The following is a 16,037-nucleotide window of genomic DNA, read 5'->3' as shown; positions in this document are numbered from 1 at the left end:
AATTAGTCCGAACGATGGGATAGAGAGGTGATTTGGATGCAGGTCAAATTTTTTTCTAGGTGTTGGATGCAGGTGGAAGTTCGATCGATCGAACTCTCATTTGAGATCGATCAAACTTATGCAAAATGTTCAATCACAACATAAAAATCATGCAATCCTAATCAAAGTTCCTATCAATGCGTATGAACCAAAAACAAGTATCTAGACTTCTCAAGAAATGAAATTTAAGATAGAAATGAGGGAGGAATAGGGTTTTGACACCCTACGAAATGTCGTTGTTAGTCTTTAACGTCTCTAGCAAGACATTGGGCTCTTTTAGCCCAGATCGAAGATCTTGTAATGCATCCCCTCCTTGTTGGGGTGATAGATGCTTTGAACTCCACCCAATAAATGGTTCTTTGAAGAACTTGTTGGATTAAGCTCAAACGAAACTTTTATTCCCTTGTCAATGCAAGAACAATCTTTGGGCTTCCATGCCCTTTCAAAGCAAGAATTTGAAACAACACTTTTAGAGTGCAAGGTTGAAGATGATCCTTTTGAAGTTTTGGTCTTACACAAAAGCTCACTTCCTTGACATTGAAGATCATAACATTTGTCTACAACATTAACCTTTCCTTCATATTTGTCAAATGAATTGGGTGTGGGATTAAAGATATTCAACTTCAACTTCATGTGGCCAAATGAGATCTTCATTATCCCCGTCCTACAATTGATATTGGCATTAGCGATTGCCAAGAAATGACGACCAAGGATAACAGGAATTTGGCTCTTAGGATTGGGGACCAGTTCTGTGTCAATGACAACGAAATTAACGGGAAAGAAGAATTTATCAATTTAATCAAAACATCCTCAATTATACCCTTAGGCTTCTTAATGGATCAATCGGCAAGTTGCAAAACTACCGACATCGGTTTCAATTCACCTAGGCCCAATTTGACATAAACCGAGTATGGAAGAAGGTTAACACTTGCTCCTAAGTCAAGAAGTGCCCGATTAATGATATGATCACCAATAATGCATGAAGTAGTAGATGAACCGAGGTCCTTAAACTTTGGCAAAGTGCTATGTTGCAAAATTGAGCTTACTTGCTCGGTCAAAACCACTTTTCTTGGTGCTTGGCTCTTGTTCTTCCGCTTTTGGGTGCACAAGTCATTCAAGAATTTGGCATAAGCCAGAATTTACTTGATTGCATCCAAAAGTGAAAGATTAACTTTTACTTGCCTAAACATTTCCATAATTTCATTGGTTTTTGCCTTTTGCTTGTCTTTTGAAATGGATCCTTTTAAGGCATCCGGAAATGGAACTTTTTCAAATATCTTTTCAGAATTTTCTTTTGAACTCTCTTCAATACAAGAAGTTTTCAAATCATTTTTCAGCAAAACTTTTTCAACATCATTTTTCAAAACTTCTTTTTCAAACACATTTTTCGAGACTTTCTCAGTCACAAGATCATGTATATGCAATGAAGGAGGAATGGGATGTGAAACGGGACAGGTGACAACTTGAGGTTGCACAGGTTCACTCTCTTCATTGGACATTTCAACTTGATTGTCCACAATCCTACCACTCCGCAAGGTAGTCACCGCATTAACATATTCAATGGTGTAGCCTTCCGATGAGGAATGGGTTTCCACAACACATTGTTGCTTAGGTGGGGCATTAATAGGCATCTTTCCCTTCTCTCTTGCATTGAGAGTGCTTGATATTTGCCCTACATGGGTTTCTAGCTTTACAATAGATTGAGAGTGAGAATGAAGCAATTGAGTGTTAGCCTCTAAAGTGCCCAAAGCATTTAAAACTTTTTCTTCAAAAGCGGGACTTCTAGTATTTCCTTGGGAATAAGATTGGTTGGGAAAATGAGAATTAGCAAATTGATTCCCTTGTGATTGATAAGGTCTATAACCTTGGGATCCTTGGTTTTGAAGTGGAGGTGGAATGTACTTCCCTTGAAAACCACATTGGGAAGGGTTTGAGCCCTCTCCTTGGTTTTTCCAAGAGAAATTCGGATGATTCCTCCAACTTGGATTATAGTGAGTACCAAAAGGATTGTTCCCTTGGTTCACAAAAGCTGCATTGACTTGTTCATTAGGTTCATTTTGCACTTGTCCGTGAGGACAATGAGAAGTAGAATGAAGAACACTAGAACAAGTCATACATGTTTCATTTGATGCACGATGAGAATGGTTAGGGAAGGAAGATACTTGGTTCGCCGAGTTTTGGTTAATAAAAAATTGATCAAACCTTTGAGATAAAGACTTCATTTCGGCGGCTATTTCATTCGAATGGTCGACTTAATGTAAGCCAACATTCTTCCTACCTTGTGAATTTCTACTATTCTTGGATGATAATGTTCTATGCAAAGAATTTTCACTCATGCTCTCATAAAGACGCCACACGTCATCCTCATGCCTATCAATGTATGAGCCACCCATGGAAGCATCAACCATGCCTTTGTAATTGTCCGATAAGCTCTCAAAGAAATATTGAACTAATTTCCATTTGGGCATGTCATGATGTGGACACTTCCTAAGCAATTCATTGAAGCATTCCCATGCCTCATGAAACGTTTCTCCATCCCCATGTGAAAATTCTTGAATTGAGGTTCTCATGACATTGGTCTTAGAAACCGGATAGTACTTCTTCAAGAACTCTTGTTGCATTTCTGCCCAAGAAGTGATTGAAAAAGGCCTAAGATTGTTAAACCAATACTTTGCCTTGTCTTTTAAGGTGAATGGAAAAAGTTTGAGTCTTAAGACCTCTTCCGGCATGTTCGTATATTTTACGGTGGAACATACTATAAGAAACTCATCCAAATACTTGTAAGGTTCTTCACTTGGAAGTCCATGATAGTTAGGAAGCATTTGAATGGTTTGTGGCTTAATTTCATAATGATGTGTTCTAAATGGATGCAATTGGATGCATGTGGGTGCATTATACTCATTAGACACATAGTGATCTCTTAAAGCAAGTGGTGGATTAGCTACTTGAGGTGCAACATGAACACCTTGGTTTTGAATTCCTTGATTGATGATGAGAGGTTATGGATTATACATTGGCCTTGGCATTCTATATGGAACTTGGCTTTGTTGTTGTGGTGGTTGGTGAATGTATGGCCTAGGCATACCTAATGGTACTTGTATGTTCTCATTGTGCACATTTGGATGAAGGATACCTTGTTGGTCTATATGACCAAGGTCCTCTACAATCTCTTCATTATGGCCTTCCATTGATGTAACGGATCGGGTAGAACTAGAACTTCCTCTTCCCCTAGGATTTCTAACTACGGATTCAAGATGCAAATCAAGAGGGACAAGAGTTGGTCTTAGTGATCTACGACCATGCATGCACAATGTGAAAACACATAAACACAATGAATGATCAAACACTTCAATTTCACAACAATTTTAATAAAACTTCATCCACAAACACTTAACCCATCCTCCTATGCTTTAACAACAATGATGCAAAGAATAATTAAGAAATAAGCCTCCACGCGGGCCGACGATTTAATTAAGGGATTGAGTAAGAAAAAGCTCACAAAGGTCCTTCAGCACTTCAACTCCAAATTTATAGCTTAGCTTAGCAAATTTTTTTTTTAAATTTTTAACATTTTTCCTTGCTTGCTTAGCTCCTTTGCTTGGATCTTAGCTCAATGTTCCTTGTCAAAGATGAACAAACACAATAAGTAATCTAAAGAAAAATAAAAACAAAGTAAAGACACGATCAAAAGAATACTAATTCCTAATTGATTCCACAAATATGACGTTGCCTAATCCCTGGTAACGACGCCAAAAACTTGGTGGTGGTATCGCCGCACCACAAGCTTAAAGAGTGTGCATTAAAGCGAGGGCCAAGTTTTACATTTATAGAAGCCAATACTACCTTCACTAAGAATATAGTTAGGGTGAGTAGGGATCGTCCCAAGGGATTGGAGTCGTACTTGGTTGTGAAATCGCTATTAGGGTTAGTAGGTCGAGTGATCAAACAAATAGTTGGTTGGTTGATTAAACTAGAGAGCAACTAAATTAAACTAAGTGATAACAAAAGAATGCAACTAAGAGCAAATAAGAGATAGAAGAGTCTTGGGATTTAGATATCACCACCAAGCAATACATTTCTATACCATTGACAAGTGACTAATGAAGGCAAATGACGTGTTACAATATTGGTGTGTGTGTGTGTTTAGTTGATTCTACAAGTAAGGATGACTAGTTAAGCATGTATTGTCTAAACATCATGTGAAAGGCACAATATATCTAAGCAATGAAGCATATATTGTTTAAACAACATGTGAAAGGCACAATAGATCAAAATAAGTCATTAATCCTTTCATTAAGCTCATAATCCAAATACAAGACAAGGTTAGAGACATATGCTACTTGCATTCAAAAGCATGGATCATCAAACAATTAGCATGGATTATCCTCCCATTTAACACTACACTACAACTACACTACATCTACACTACTAGCATGAAAATAAACTAAGGGAGAGGCACAATCCATCAAGGAATAAGTATGAACCATCAAGAAAATCACAAGAGCATTCCATTAAGCACTATGTTTTGACAATCTCTAAATCTATTGCATCAATACATATAGACATGCATCAATAACACAAAATCTAGAGACAAGCACATGAACATCTATTCTAACATACATAGACATATGGATAGAATGAAATGATCAATTGAAAGCATTTAACCACATAAATCATTGAATAATTAAGATCTATATATATCAAAGTGTCAAAACATTAATTACAACACTAATCCCTCAATAATACACAAGATTAAGATATAGAAAGCATGCTTGCGGCTAACTTTAGCCCCAAGAGGATGTCTAGCCACTTATGGTGATGTTGCTCCAACCTTCAAGGGCTAACTCCATGGAAGAAATCTGCTCCTTGTTGATGAAGAACTCCAATGGTGTCTCTAGCCTTCTCCTCCTCTAAGCTTGTTCTCCAAGAGATGATATGATATGATATTAGCTCTCTTTGTAAAAAGCAATCCTTATTATTCTATAGGTTCGTCAAATGACACCTAAAAATGAGCTGGGGTCGTGCACACAATATTCCCCAATGATTGGATAAAGGAGAACTTTCAATGAGCTGAAAATTTAACTTTTTCGTACTGGAGGAAGTTCAATCGATCGAACCTTAGACTTGGATCGATCGAACATGGCTGAGATCTATCGAACTTAGGCTGGATCGATCTTTATTGGTGGGGCTTTTTGGATAAACATAAATCTGAGATATTTTGAAGATATTTTTGGGAAAAGGACAAAAATGATTGATAGGGTGGTACAACTAGATAAGATCAATCATTTGGATAAGGAAAAAGCAGTTTGATCGATTGAAGAATAGTGTTCGATCGATCGAACTTTTGAGATCTCTGAAAATGTCATCATGGCTCTGATCCATCTTGAAGTACTGAGATCGATCATGTTGGATCGATTGAACTTTGATCTGAGATTGATCGAAGATGTTGATTTTCACCTTTTCTTCCTTTTGCTTCCACTTGGCTCCTTTCTTTGATTCATCCCAGAATTACTTCAATTAAGCTCTTATTTGGTTGAGTTAACTTATTTTTGGGATAAGTGCTTGAAAATAGAAATGATACGAAATCAATCTAAAACGGTAAAGTAAGATAGATAAAGGTACTAGAATGCCTAAGCTGAAGGGGTTTAAATACATACTTTTCAGCGCTCATCAAGGGTGATCCTGCATAAGCCAGATTTGTCAGGAAGAATGACAAATGGGCTATAGGGTTTAGTTCATTCAATATAACGTATAAACCCAGAACGGCAATAAAAGGACAAACAGTGGCTGATTTCCTGCTGGAATGTGATGTAGAAAACATAGAAGAAGACCTTGGAAGCTCTTCATGAAAACTTTTCATTGATGGCTCTTCCAATCAAATGGGGGCAGGAATTGGGATTAAACTGCATACACTAGAAGGCACCACGCTGAGTCAAGCGATTAGACTTGAGTTTGAGCAACCAATAATGAAACAGAGTATGAAGTATTGCTGGCAGGATTGAAGCTGGCCAAAGAACTGAAGGTCAAAAATCTAATTGATTTAAGTGATTCACAACTGATCGTTCGGCAAGTGACGGGGGAGTATATCACCAAAGATGAGATAATGGAGGCATGTGATGTGCACTGAATATTTGCATATTTGAGCCCCTAAATATACGTATGTTAAGGCCTAAAGTGATACTTCTATCCATAGTTAGACTGATTTATGTTTAATGTGTGTTTATAGGTACTTTTCTAGAGAAATGGTTAAAATTAGGACTTTATGATGATATCAAAGCTTACAGAGTCGTTGCCGGTCCTCCAGAGCAAGCCGAGAGCTTAAATGGTGAAGTTTGGAAGAATTAAAAAACCAGAGCTCGAGCCTAAGTCTCGAGGCTCGAGCCTTGCAAGTAAAAAAGAAGAAAAGTCAATAAGGCAATGAAGCTTGAGCCTTGTACCTTAGAGCTCGAGCCTTAACAGAGGGTGCTCGAGCCTTGGCCCTCAAGCTCGAGCACAAGGCGTCGGAATTTGAAGAGTTGATTTTATTGAAGAACCAAGTTCCCAGGGCCTCGTGCTAAGGCTCAAGGATCGAGCATTATCATTGAAAGCTGGAACCTTGAGTACCTAACGCTCGAGCCTGGTACCTAGTGCTCGAGCCCATGAAGAGCGAACTTCAGTTCAGATCGATCTGAGTGCTCCAAGATCGATCGAGATTTTCCTCAGATCGACCTTCATTCCATACTTAGAAATTTTTTTGAAACCCATGAAAATCACCTCTCTGTGTATCGATCGAACTTGTCTGCAGGTTTTCACCTATTTAATCGATCGAAGTATCTTCCAAATCAATCTTGGAATGATCGATCTGTGTCCTTTTGTTGACTTTGACTTTGACTGCACTTTTTGAATTTTGAATTTATAAAAAAATAATAATAATAATAATAAAAAAAAAACAAAAAAACAAAAATATTTTCAATTTTTATTTTATTTTATTCTAAAAAATTTCAATATATATATATATAGTTTTAAGGAATTTTTCAAAATTACAAAAATAATTTCCCTTTATTTTTATTTTATTTTAAAAAATATTTTCAAAAAAATCCAAAAACATTTTTTTATTTTTTATTTTCAAAAATCCAAAAAATATATATTTTTTAAATCCACAAAAAATTTCAAAAATACTGTGTCGTTTTGAGCTTAGATCGATCTGTGTTCTTAAAGATCGATCTATGTTCGATCGATCTGAGATTTTTCCAGATCGATCGAACATGTTGGAAATAGTTTTTAAAAATAGAAGTTAAGGGTCATTTTGATCGATTAACACATCGATCTCAACCCTAACTCCCTTTCGCCGCTGCATACCTTCTTCCCAACCTCCGGCGAGCTTCCTAAGCTTCGACACTTCATCTCTCGTCTCAGATCTCATCTCTCTCTCTCTTTCTCGATCCATTTCTCTCCCCGATTTGGTAAGTTTGAGTTGTATTTTTGGATTTCAAAACGAACACGGAATACAAAATAATGAATTAAAGAAATAAATAATAACGCTGAACGAATACTAAATAATAAAATCCTCAATTATTAATCATTAAAACCAAACTTTCCAAAACCTCCAATATATACAACTGGGGAATCCATCCTGTGGACCCCTAATGAAATCCCAAACTGAAACTGAAACAACAGAAATGAAAATTAAAGCTAAACATAATGAGTAGTCCTACGTAGTCGGATGAATGAGTGTCTGTATCTGCTCTGCACGTCCAAGTTCTAACCCTGGAACTGACGAATACCTGGAAAAGTAAAATAGTGGGTCAGGCCCACATGCAAATCCTATTTTACTACGATCTAGACAGTACTCCGATACATAGATACATCCTAGATAGCTCAACAATATCTAGAGTAATCCATATATATATATTCACACTAAGGGACATTCACTGGACTACAGTAGGGGTCTCAACCTGAATAGAAGGCAACATGCGAAAATACACCTAAGGGTGGGTATGAGTACCTAGACCTAACAGGGTACACCTCAATTTACTATAACCAGCTACGCATCCAATGCATATACGCACCCTAACCAACGAGTCTGAGACTCAAGCTCATCTCGTGGTATCATAACCATATATCTAAAATCCGTCCATCCGGAGTATGTCATTCCATAATTTACTGAGCTGACATACAATATACAAACTAATTAGTCACTCAACTTATTCAATTGATATGACTTAACTACAACCAATTAATCTAGAAAGTCATTCAACTTAGTCACAGTTGATTTGACTTAGTCACAGTTAGGATACAATATTTTTCAATCCATTCCTTTAATTCGGTAGGTTAGGTTTAAGCGTTTTGAGCTGAACCATCCCTAGTATGTCACCGTCCCATACCGGTGTATACAATCCACAAGTCCGTATAATTGGCAAAATAATGTTAATAACTCATCAATCATATTCCAAAATATGCCTCAATATAAATTAACAAATATCCAACAATATTAGGCAGTCATTATAGAGCCTAAAATCCAATTCCAATAATGTATACAGCTAAAACAAGTATAAGCGTTCACATCCTCCAAAATATCCATAAACTGATGCAATTGAAAAGCAAAGTAAATATTAATTTGATCCAACACAAACATGCTTAAGTTCAAGTAATCTATGTTACTTACAATCCTATCCAAATATGATTAATTAAAATTAAATCACATATAAACAATCCTCCAAGTTCCAAAGTGTAAGCTGATTAACATTCAAAGTTAAACATGTAGGATCTTTCCCTAACTGTACACTGTCCATACCTTAATCCATTTATGAATCATTGTTTACCTATATTCTTATAGGTCTAAAACAATAATATACATCATTTAAGACAATTTAAACGAAGTGTTAACACTCTGTGTAGTCCAAACAGTGCACAAAACCCAAACTGGGCGTTTAAAACCAAAAATCCCAACTGAGCAAGCTAAGTTACAACTGAGCAGCCTCAGCTGCTAACTAAGGGGGCTGAATTGCTAACTTAGGCACCTCAGTTGCGAACTTAGGCGCCTCAGTTAGTGCTGAGGTCTTCTTCTTCGTCCGTTCCACCTCTGTAAACTCTAAAACTTCATTGTTAAGACCCCTAAGCTTTAACCTAAGTCCCATACGTCCATACTAAATTATTTTAAGTGTTTTAGTAGGTAAAGATTCAAGTTAAACCATAAATCATACATAAAGATCTAAGAAAATAATGAAATCACACACAAGTATATATAACCATAAAACTCTCAGTTTTAGTCCGTTAAGCATGCATGATTACTTCGTTTTATCATTAGTTAAACCCCTGGAGTCTAGCTAGGCATGCACAGAACACAGATTAAAGGGAAAGAATAGAACAAAGACTTGCCTTAGATTTCAGTCCAGAAATCTTAAACCTCCGTCTCTGAGTTTTCGTCAAAGTTCTAGGCTACCGTTAAACATCTCCAGTGCTCTTGGTTCAACCCAGAAGCACTCTACCCTTTCCTCCTTGAACCTCTCTGTAAACCTCTCAAGGTTCACTATCTATTTCTCTCCAATTCTTTCTCTGTTGCTCACTGTGTTTTCTCTTTGTTACGTGAATAGGGTTAACAAACCCTTGGCAGACGTATACCTAGGTATTTATAGGCTTTATTGGAAACCCTAAATTAAATCCTAAACCAACTATATGTGTCGGCTCAAATCCTAGACACGATTTAATTACAAGTAGAAAGAAACCCTAACTCTAATTAATTAATTAATTCTCCTAACTTAATTCAATTTAAAACAAATAATTAACAATAAAACAAATTATTCAATTTAAAACAAATAATTAACAATAAAACAAATAATTAACAAATAAATATAATTAAAACCCCAATTAATTCAAGTAACAAACAAATAAAACAATAGAAATCTTTAAAATGCAATTAAATAATTAATTAAAATACCAGGACTATCCTTTTTAAAATTAGGGGTATTACACTTCTCCCAAAAGGTGAGAAGTGAGAAATGATTAGATAGAGGTTGTTTTGATTTGAAGCCTACTTGATTTGTGCTTATAAGTCCATAGGGGTGTTTCACTATCTAGTGCCCTGGGAGTCATTGACCTAATGCTCGACCTCATGGATAGCTAGAAAGCTTAATAGATCAACATATTGCACCATGCTTCCATCTTTGATCTTTAGGGATAAAAAAGAAAAAGAAAAAAAAAAAAGGCACCTAGAACAATAAAACTTTAATAAAAAGTCCACTATTTGTCCTGATGATCGGTACTAGATTTGTGTACTAGTTTGAGGGCGATGATGTAATTATTTCTTTAGTTGGCTTAGATAGCAACATACTTGATGCCGGTCCACTCAAGAAGGATTCTAGAGTTGTTTTGATTTGCATGATCATTTTCTTGATGTGTAGAGGACCATACTTGCTTGCTTAATGTTGAAATTTTGGGAGATTGCTTGGAAATGGTTGAAAAATTGCATACTTGAGGTAGTTTTCTGCCAATACTTGTTTGCAATATTAATGCATCTTTTGTGATAATGAGCTTAATGTTTGTGGGTATTATTTCTAGAAACCCTCACGAGACTTCACTCGTCCACTAAGGGTAACCTAGGGGTTTAAAAGGCTTGTTGCATATGCTAAATGCAATCATGTTACCTACGAAAGTGGCATTATCCTTTTATTATTTTCTAGTTCATAGTTGTATAGTCGTTCATTTCATTCCTTTACTTTGTAGTTTATTACTAGGGACTAACAATATTTAAGTTTGGGGGTGTGATGAGCGCTAAAAAGTGCGCAATTAAACCCCTTAAGCTTAGGTATTTTAGGACCTTTATCTATCTTATTTTTTCGTCTTAGACTTTTTTCATTTTATTGCCCTTTTTAGATACTTATCCCAAAAATAAGTTAATTCATCCAAATAAGAGCTTAAAAGAAGCAATCCTAAGCTGAATGGAAGAAAGGAACAAAATGAAGCAAAGTGTGGAAAATCAGCAAGTTCTTTCGATCTCAACATTCCTTCGATCGATCAGAGCAACATCGATCTGGACATTTCAAGATAGATCCATGCAATTGTCCTTATCCAAAAGATCTCACCATCTTCGATCGATCCAACCTTTCTCAGATCGATCAAAAATATTCGATCTTATCCACACCTACCACCCCACTTACCACTCTTGTCTCTTTCCCAAAATATCTTAGAGATTTGTCTTTATTCAAAAAGGCATCGCCAAGTATGATCAATCTCTGCAGCATTCGATGGATCTCACCAATGTTCGATCGATCTCAACATAGTTCGATCGATCGAACCTCCTCAAGTCCGAAATAAAATAAATTCCAACTCATTAAAAGTTGGCTCATGGTGCAATCATTGCAAGGACTCTAGTGAACAAATTCAGACCATTGGGTGTGACACTTGAGCCTCCTATATAAGGATTTTGAGCCATTCATATCAAAAGATTGAACATATCTTCAATATATATATCATATCTCATATTTTGGAGAGGATGCTCGAGACTAGAGAGCTTTTACACATCTTTGGTAGTTCTTCCATTCTTCTAGGGTTTCCATCAAGAAAGAGGTCATTCCTACTATGGAGATAGCCCTTGAAGGTTGGATGACTACTTCAATGAATGGTTAGACATCTACTTGGGGCTAGAGTAGCCCCTAAGTTTACTTCCTAGACCTAGTGTTTTGTATATTTTTGGGGATTTGCTTGTAATAAATATTTTGATCTTGGATATTTATATATATATCTTGTAGTTTTTACTTAATGTGTATGGATTAATGCTTTCAATTGATTATCTATTTCTAACCATATGTCTATGTGTTCTAGAATGGATGATTCATTTGGTTTTCTCTAGATTTAGTAGAGTTTATCATGTCTATGTGTATGGATGAAGTGAATCTAGAGATGGTCAAAACATAGTGCTTAATTGAACACTCTTGTAATTTATTTGATGGTTCACACTTGTTTCTTGATGGATTGTGCCACACCTTTAGCTTACTTAGTTTAATTTCCATGTCTTTAGTATAGATGTAATATAATTGTTTTAAATTCTTAGATAGGTGGACAATCTATTCTTGTTCCTTGGTGTTCCATACTTATGAATGCAAATGGTGTATGCTTCTAAATAGTTGTGTGTGCATAAATTATGATTTCATTGAATAGATTTTGGTCTCATTTGATAGGTTATGCTTTCCATTTGAATTGGCTAGACAATCTATACTTATTTGCCATCCATACCTAATTTCAATTAATGTCACACACACACACATACACAAGTTACAATTTAATTTCCCCCATTGATATATAATTGCTAGTGTCTAGTGAAGGCAAGCTTAATAGTGAGATCTAGTACCCCAAGTCCTCTCTTCTATATCTTTTTCCCTACATTCTAAATTGTTACCTTTTACTTGCTTTAATTTCAATTTCATTGTAGTTTAATCAACCAAACAAATCATCTTTTGATCATCTGATCTACTAACCCTATACATTGTTTCCATTGCAAACACGCCCATAATCCCTTAGGACGATTTCTACTTACCCTAACTATATTTTTAGTTAAAAGTAATAATGGCTTTTATAAATTTAAAACTTGGCCACATTGTACACTCACACTCTTAGTGCATCTTTAAACGTTGGTGCCTGCGATAACCACCACTGATATCTCTGCTACAGTTGCGAAAACACCTAATATCACGAAATTGGTGATATGGGTTATGGCCCAATTTTGATATATGTTTTGACACTATTCAATACCACATTACCCCACTCCAAACATGGTATGGATCCAAAAAGAAAAGCAAAATAGTCAAACCAATATCAAACCTCCGTCCAAATACGCCCTTAATATTTATCATCCCAAAATAAGTGTCTAATTTGAAAAGTTAATGGACTATTTTTTTTAAAAATAATATTATCAATTTAACCTTTTTACATTAAATCTAGTAAATCATTACATCAATGTAAATTTAATAATTTATTAACCATTAAGATAATAAAAAATAATAAAAAAATTTTTCTTAAAAAGTTAGATTTTAAAAAAAGAAAGCTTATTTAAAAAAAAAAAAGAAAGAAGAACTAGAAAATTTGAATTTGTTTAAATAAACATGTTGGTAAAGGAAAGATGGATAAAACCTTTCAACCAGACTTGCTTTTCAACTCACAAAATGGGATTTATTTTATCTATTTATAGTGCTCTTATTGATACAAATATCTAAATTTAACACTTTTAGAAACATTTATTATTGTAAAAGTTTGTGTTTTAAAAAACAAAACAATGCTACTGGCGCCTCCCTCCCCACTCACATTCGTGTTGGGCTAAATACCAATTCCGTTTTAAGAAATAGTTTTTTCTTTTCAATAATTGTTTTAGAATACTAAATTAGATAAACCCAATAAAGTTTGTTTTGTTAATATAATATAATTTTATTATGGAATAAAATATTTAATTTTTAATAAAATAAAAAAATTCCAAAAATATTTGAGCCTATCATTTGAGGCCCAGCCCGATCAAGTAGATTTTTTTATGGAGCATTGAGGGTCAGAAACATATGCAATTCATTCATAAAATGCAATTCACTTTTGTTAAAAAATAAAGAAATAAATGAAAGTGTATTTAATTCATAGATATTAGTGTTTGTTTTGTTGGTCTGTCAACAAAATAATTCTCAAAAAGTCAAAATTATTTTTAAAGAATTATTTAAAAAAAAAAACTTTTTTCAAATTGAATTTTTCAAAAACAATTCTACGAAACTATCAGTCTTTTTTAATTATCAATTAATCAAACAAACTCAACTCTGCATGTATAGGTGTTCGGTCAAATGTGAAAATAAAATCGATTTCTTAATTATGAAGTTATAAACAATAAGTCAAGTGCGATCCTGCAGCCCCTCCTTTTGAAAAAGGAGAGAGATATGGCGTGTGTGAAGAAAATAGAGATAGATGGATTGGACTCGTTACTCTTTAGAAGGAGAGAGTTAAAAATTGGTTAAAAAAATTAAAAGGTGGATGTCAAAGTTGCAGCTTTACATCTACAAGATTGTCAAATAATGACAAGTATAACATATTATAACAATTAGAAAGAGTACTTCCCTGCTTCTCAGTTTGGAGTGCAATTTGAGTTGAGAACTTCAACATAGCTCAAGCTAACTCGATTTGAGTTGCGTAAGTTTAGACAATTATTTTCATAAATAGAATTGGATTTGGGTTGAAAAATATCAATCTGAATTTAACTAGGGTTGGGTTGAATTAAGGTACTAGCAAGCCGAACAAACTCGTACCCAAATTCTAATATTATTTTTATATATATTTTTAATTTTAAATACATTAAATATAATATTTAAACTATGATTATTTTTTTTTCTTCTTTTAAACTTTATTTGTTAAATTTTAACTTATTATATATTATCATTTAAGACAATTAATTTTCTAAAAATTTGTTTGTAATTTATTCAAAATTTTATCAATGAATTTGTTTGTAATTTATTCAAAATTTTATAAAATGCCTTTAAACTTTTTTTTAAGAGTAATTTAATTTAAAACTAATTCAAGATCATATTAAATTTTTGGTGTGAAAATTATCTATACGAGTAACTCGATTTCATCTTAATTTTTAACACGAAATCTAAGCACGAGTTACAAGTCCGAATTAAAAAGTAGAAGGACGTGTTAGACTAGAGTTGAGTAGTTAGGGTAGAGTTGGGTTGGGTTTGGGTTTTTATATGGTGGGTTGGGCTTGGGTTTAGCCTTGTATATGGTGGGAGTTAGGCTCAAATTATCATTCAAACTTGTCCGAATTGCGGCCCTATTCTCACTCCTTTCGCAAATATAGAGTGCTTCTTCTCACTCCTTTCCGAATGAGAAAAGTCGACTCCTTTTGCAATATGAAAATTATTTTTTGCTTCTCACTCCTTTCCTAATGAGGAAAGTCGACTCCTTTTGCAGTATGGAATTTTATTTTATTTTATCTATTTATTTTTTGTTCCTTGTCACTCCTTTCCAAATAAGGAAAGTCGACTCGTTTTGTAACATGGGATTTGTTTTTTTGCTTCTCACTCCTTTCCAAATGAGAAAAGTCGACTCCTTTTGCAATATGGAAAATTTTCTTTTGCTTCTCCCTCCTTTCCCAACGAGGAAAGTCGACCCTGACCACTTTTGCAATATGGAAATTTTTTTTTTTTTTTGGGGAAGTTGAGGGAATTGTTCATAAATTAGGGAAGCACGTATTACAAGCACATTAGTTTAGAAGTCAATTATTAATTTAAAATTTTAAAATGTCAATACAACCCATTCTTATCGTAAAATGACCAAATATTATCCCCAAAATACAATTTTAATCTTTATATATTGGACTTCATACTTTCATATAATTTAATATTAAGTATGCATAATTTATTAAATGATATAAAAAATTACTTAACAGAAATTATTTTATGTAAAACATAATTTGAAATTAAACATGTATATAATTTCATATAACTACAATTTATTAATATATTAATCAATAGTATAAATTTAAATTAACAAATTTTAAATATTACTAGAAATAATAAAAATAATTTTTATTTGTAATAATAAAATATAATATGATTTGCCCTCCAAAACCAAAAGCACCAAGGGGCATAAACAAATACGACACATTTATTTAATATATTTAATTAAATAGTTTAATTTAATTATAATAAATAAGTTAGTAAATCAAATACAAACACACTATACATAATTATCGTATTAATTCGTATTGACACAATTATCGTTATTTTTATATTGTGTTGTAACCATGTTAGCATGTCGGGTTAAAACTTGCGACACAATTGTGACTCGAACTCTGGGTCCATGTAACTTTTGAAAAAACAAAAAAACTCTGGGTCCATGCAACCGGGTGGCCCATTAGCATCTCACCCATTCGAGGCTCTCACGACTTGCACGTGCAAGCGTGGCTTGCTTCAAGAACATTGGAACAAACACAAAAACGTCGCCGTAAAGTTCCTTTCCTTTACCTTGGCTAAATAGGATTTTTTCAAAAAACC

At 34.2% G+C, this 16,037-nt stretch overlaps 1 pseudogene; it reads left to right on the top strand.

The window, feature by feature from the left end:
- Positions 1-2,505: 2,505 nt before the first annotated feature.
- On the top strand, positions 2,506-2,604 carry LOC132315312 (small nucleolar RNA R71; annotated as a pseudogene).
- The last annotated feature ends 13,433 nt before the right edge of the window (positions 2,605-16,037 follow it).

The sequence above is a fragment of the Cornus florida genome, unplaced genomic scaffold (genome assembly GCF_030987335.1).
Source record: "Cornus florida cultivar Cherokee Brave unplaced genomic scaffold, ASM3098733v1 CherokeeBrave_3.0.0_Hap2_Chr06, whole genome shotgun sequence".
Classification (NCBI taxonomy): Eukaryota; Viridiplantae; Streptophyta; class Magnoliopsida; order Cornales; family Cornaceae; genus Cornus; species Cornus florida.
Note: the sequence above shows the minus strand (reverse complement) of the source record. Positions and strands in the feature narration are given on the sequence as shown.